The sequence below is a fragment of the Octodon degus genome, unplaced genomic scaffold (genome assembly GCF_000260255.1).
Source record: "Octodon degus isolate 3935 unplaced genomic scaffold, OctDeg1.0 scaffold00078, whole genome shotgun sequence".
Lineage (NCBI taxonomy): Eukaryota > Metazoa > Chordata > Mammalia > Rodentia > Octodontidae > Octodon > Octodon degus.
The window spans coordinates 7,613,750-7,619,530 of record NW_004524654.1 but is presented as its reverse complement, the minus strand read 5'-3'; the positions used below and the strand labels follow the sequence as shown (position 1 = coordinate 7,619,530).

The 5,781-nt window shown below is 39.8% G+C and overlaps 1 long non-coding RNA gene across 1 annotated transcript in view; it reads right to left on the bottom strand.

Annotated features, from left to right (window-relative positions):
* Positions 1–5,781, bottom strand: part of LOC111818051 — a 20,308-nt gene that overhangs the window by 4,365 nt on the left and 10,162 nt on the right. Inside the window, exon 2 of the long non-coding RNA XR_002822123.1 lies at positions 5,226–5,233. This is a non-coding gene — a long non-coding RNA (uncharacterized LOC111818051). The remainder of the gene's footprint in view (positions 1–5,225; positions 5,234–5,781) is intronic.

Genomic DNA, 5,781 nt, shown 5'->3' with positions numbered 1-5,781 from the left:
TATAAATATCCTATACACCCTTTACGTAGTTTCCTCTGATGGTTACATTTTCCAAAACTAGAGTAAAACATCATACATAAGTAGAGTTTAACGTCAATACTGTCAAGACAGAGAACGTTTCCACATGTCCACCGCCAAAGGATTCTTCGTGCTTATAATGAGAAAAGGGTTATTTTGATTCAGTGTTGAAGATTTCGGCCCTTGATTGATTGGTCCCGTTCCTCTTTCTTCTCCTACCCGTGTCTGTCCCTACTCTTCCTCCTTCCTTGGCATGCTTAAATCTAGACTCCCCCAAGGCCTCAAGCACTCATCGGTGTGGCTTTTGGCTGCACATTACTGATCAGTCCACAGACGGATTTAGCATGGTTCTGGAATGATGGACTTCTCTTTCTTTCCTTTCCTCTCCCATTCTTCCTCCTCCTTCTCTTTCTTTTCCTTCTGAGAAAGAGACTCATTATTTTGCCTAGTCTACACTCTTTGGCTCAGTGATCCTTCTGCCTCAGCCTCACAAGTACCTGAGACTACCGATGTGTCGTCACACCTGGGTTGAGCTCACTTCTGTGCTTGTGGCGAGGCAGCACTAGATGAGACAGGCAGAAAGAGACAGGCTTCCCGCAGTGGGGTTGCCCCTAGCTCACTTCTTACAGTTTCCACCACCTCTCAACTGCACTGATTTGGGGCTTGAACCTTTAACACAGGAGCACAGGCAGACACCGAGATCACACAGCACTGTCCACTGATACCGTACTCCCCTTCTCCGACTCCCAATTTATCCTTAATCCCAGCAATCACTAACTTGTTATCCCTTTCTGGTTCTGTGACTTCAAGAATGCTATGTAAGTGGGATGATACAGAAGTAACCCTTGGTATTGTGTCTTTTCATTCAGTGTAATTTTCTTTCGCCATCTTTTGAAGCTCTTGCATCATCACAGTTTTTTTTTTAACATCTGACATATATTTGCTTATTAGGCCAAATTCCATGAGAACAAGGATTCTGCTTTGTATATTGTACTTTTGCTTTTACAACCTTGTGTACTCTACTTATGAGACAGGAATAAATATTCACTGAATGAAATTTAAAGTCTTTAACATGATCTATGAGACCCTAAGTGAAACACGCTTACCTTTTCAACCTTGACTTTCTTTTGGGGGGGGGGGATGTTACACTAGGGATCGAACTCAGGACCTTGCACTTGCCAGGTAGGCATGTAAGCCACTGAACTATATCCCCAGCTTGTCTTTCATTTTCACAACCTATTACTCCATTCCTTTCCTCTGTCATTCCCATGCCTTGCCTTTTAGGGCAATAGTATGTACTGTATGATTTTTCTTTTCAGATTGGCTAATTACAGCAGTGGTTCATAAACTTCAGTGTGCACCAGAACCACCTGGATGATTTAGTTGAGGTGAGCTAAATCACTTGGTCACCCGAGCTTTCAATTCAGTAGGGCTAGGGCATTTCTGATTAGTTTTCTGATGATACTGCCTCTACTGGTCCATGTACCACACTTTGAAAACTACCATCTTATTTTTAATTTTTTTTTCATAATTTTATTGATAAACAAATAGCAATGAGACAGTTTCAAATCAAATCGCTAGGACAGTTTCAATAATTAACACATTGCATACATTCTTCTTAGTGGTTAATTGCTGTACAAGATGCGGACTTGAGATCTTATTTAAAAACACCATTAGAACAAATCATTCCATTCATTAAGAGAATGTAACTATATATCTATCCTACCCACTTTGAATACACAGATACAAAATGGACATTCATCTGTATACCCTTTTTTTGTTAAGTTCTGTTATTTGAATATTATAGGTGTGTAAACTCAGCAAAATATTCTAAAAGAGTCCAGTAGACCATAATAGCATTGGGTCTTCTGTTTAACTGGCAATGTCAGAAATTGTTGACTTGAGTCCCCCACAGCTCAACATAACAGCATGGCTTTACTTCCTATATTTCGTCTTCATACTTTTCTACTGGATGGTTAAGACCAAGGTAAAGCAGGACCTATGCAACAAGAGTTGTAGCTTTTGGGTCTGATAAGGTCAGTGAAATCCCCTCAGGATTTATTCTGAGATCCTGTACCTCAGATTGTAGAACCTTTGTCAGTGTCAGCCATGTGGATGAGTCACAGCCATTGCTTGGCCAATGTGCTCTCTGTGAAAGGCTGAGAGAATGTTTTCTCTCCATGTGACTCTCCTTAGGCACACTCTACATCATCGATCACTTTCCTCTTTGGCCCCATAATCTCCTTGATCAGAAAATTTGGGACACTACCGAGTTACATGACGTTATAGCACAAATTCTCATATGTCCTGAGTCTTAATTGACCTTAGAGGGTTAGGGCCAAAATGTTGACTTTCCTTGCAGCCCTCCTTTTTCTCTAATTTTGGTCTGCAAACTTAGGTTGTTAACCATCCAGAAGACAAGCTTATTGTTATTTATCAAACAACTTAGGCTATTAAGCTTAACCTCACTATCTGTCTGCATATCAAACATCTTAGGCATAATAAGGAACAGGTATTTTTCATCAAGTATTGATATGCTGAACTTTAGGTCCCTACATAATATGATAAAAAACATTTAAAAATTAGATTATATTTTAAAAATAGGATAAAGAATTCTATACTTCTCATGTTTGCACATAAATCCAAAAATCTCACCATATACAACCTTGAAGCAGGACAGTCCCACAATATTCCTTTTCCTGTCTCTTGCTTTCATTCACCACCCCCTTCTTCTTGAACATCCACCTACCCAAGAGACATCATGGCAGCAACTGGCATGTCATGACAAGCAGCCCATATTCAGAATACCAGAATGACAGGCACTCCAAACATGAAACTACTATTACAAATTACCATCTGCAGTGCAGTAGCTTAGTTCGCAGGTATTAGCATATATAGTTAGTCAGGGTGAGAATCTTTCCCAATAATTGCTAGATTAAAAAATCTTCTGTGGGGCCGGGGAGATGGCTCAGTGGAATATGCGCTTCCCTGGCAAGCACAACGGCCTGAGTTCAATCCCCGGTTCCGAAAAAAAAAAAAAAAAATCTTCTGAAGATTCTCCGGATCATTGCCTTGCTCATCTTTTACATATAACTGTATGGCTTGACATTGTCATGTTTCCTAGTTCTTCTCCTTTCCAAAACTACCATCTTAGAATAATCTTTTTTTTTTTTTATTTTTTTGCTCTGCATGACTTAAGGGCAGGTTTGGCTGGCTTGAGTTGTGGGGATCGAACCACAGCAACCTAAGCCTGACTGCTTTGTTGAAGCAGCCACTTAAGAGAACTGAACTAAGGGGCAGGGTCCCTCTTAGAATAATCTTAAATCCTGCTGCCATCACCTGGCTGATTTAATCTTGCGGCTCTTCCCTCATGTCAGAACAGGGTGTTCTGGGGCACACACTACTACCCGTCACATCTTCCATTACCGGGTAGTGTAACCTTCTATTTGTGTTTCACACACACCAGACTGTACCCACCCTGTACCTTGCCCTCACAGTCTGACCCACAGAAGCCACCAGATTTACATGGCTGAGTAAGTTTCCTTATTGTTGACACTTTAAAAGACTCAAATGAAAGAATATCTGTGCAGTTGTACAATATTTGGAAAGACACGCTTCTGTTAGACATGCTTCTGGGTGCTCACAAGAAAGAACAGAGACACATAGGTGGGGTTGAAGGGAAAATACTGATTTTATATTAACACTTGTTAGGATGTTTTGGTGTTCACTTCAATTCTTTCCAACCAGAACACCACACTGAAATAATGACTGACTACAAAGGTCAAGAATGTGAGTTGATAAGACATTTTACCCATTACCTTTTCAATAAATACTTCAAAGTCTGTACTTTGTTCTTCTAAAATTGCACTCTTTGCCTTTAGACTAAACACCCCAAACCACAAGACTATCTAACAGTCAAGACTTAAAAATACTCTTCAGTCATTCCCAGAACAGGCCAGATGTTGAAATTCGAAAGTAATTGGCTTACGCAGGTCTACAGATCATTACTGTATCTAAAATTTCAACCCCTCCCCAGCTTAAGAGACTTTGAGGTTTGTCATAAATTCATGGCAAATTCATGGCAAAGTCTGGCCTAATGATTGTACCATTGGCCATTTGAGATTATTTCTAGTCTTTATTTAATCCTACTTAAGAGCTAATCCTAATGTTTCATTACAAGTGCTCCAGATCCCACTGGTGTGTTAAGAGTATACAGCATGTGCATTACTTTCTTGTCCAAAATCCCCACATTTCTGAATTCTTCACCACATGTGGCAAGAAAGGAATTGGATAAAGAGCTATGTGCCTACATTGAGTGAATCATCAATTTCCTTTAGTCTATTTTTGTGTCTACTGTACTCCAAATGTTTATTCAAATTCTGCCCCTTATTGTTTTATTCTTTTACTTGAAAATTCATTTTATTGAAAGCAGTTTTCCTTATTCTATGTTTTAATATCAGCTAAATCTGTTGGAAACTATATGTTCCTGCTTATACACAAGACTTACTTTTTAAAATACCAGGTTATAGGAAATTCTACACTTCTTTGGGATCCTCGTGCTCACTGAAATCACATGAATCACCGTCACCCTCATATGAGTCATCAACAGAACAACCAAAGTTATAGACTAAAAATATACGTCTAGTGGGAAACATTTTGGGATGCATTTCAAAGACTGGTGTTACATTTGCAAGTCAGTGACATTTGGCAGTCTCAACAGAAGAAAGCAGAATTTTTGTAGATTAAGACGTAAAGGAGGGGCTGGAGAGATAGCTCAGTAGAATAGGTTCTTCCGCGGGAAGCACAAGGTCCTGAGTTCAATCCCTGGTACCGGGAAAAAAAAAAAAAAAAAGATGTAAAGAGGACAAAGAAACATATCGTTGTAAAGAGAAAACCATGAAACAGAAACACAGCACATATGTAGGAGTAAACTAGACAGGAAATGTGAAGAAAATGCTACCGGATCCTTTTAAAGCCATAATCATGATGACTGATAATACTCAAGATTAGAAAGGAAATACAGCCACCATATTATCATGCTCTTGCTGGTGAAAAAAATTTATTTCTAGGAAGCCTGTTAACATTCAAAATCTTACAAAGAGGTATTTTCTTTGAGTCAGTAATTATATTTCTGTGAATTTATTATAAGGAAATAATATAGGAAAAGTATGTTAAATATATACCTAGCCTTGCTTGTAAAAAACAACAAAAAAACCTTTAAAAGTCTAAACTGGGTGTGGTGGCGCACCCCTGTAATCTCCACACTCAGGAGGCTGAGGCAGAGAATCCTTTGGAGTTTGAGACTATCCTGGGCTACAAAGTGAGCTCAAGGCTAGCTGAACTACATAGCAAGACCTGTCTCACAAAGGAAAAAAGTTTATTAATTAGGTATTAGATGAACTAGCTATTATACCTAGACAGCCATTAAAATTAATTTTTCAAGGTCTGGCCAAATAACTCAGCGGATTAAAGTGCCTGCAAGCAGGGGCAGAGACCAGGGGTTCAATTCCTGGGCCTGCCCTGCCGGCCTCGCCCCTGGGGCATGCTGAGATGCCACTGAGACTGGGCATGGTGGCGGGCGCCTGTAATCCCAGCTCTTGTGAGGCTGTAAACAGGCGGATAACTATGAGTCCAATCTAGTAATGAGACCTGAACACCCTGTAGACCCTTCCCTAAAATACTCTTACAAAATGTGTCTAAAGCTGGACATGAAGGTGAATGCTTGTTAATTCCAGCACTTGGATTCTGAAGCCAGCCTACATT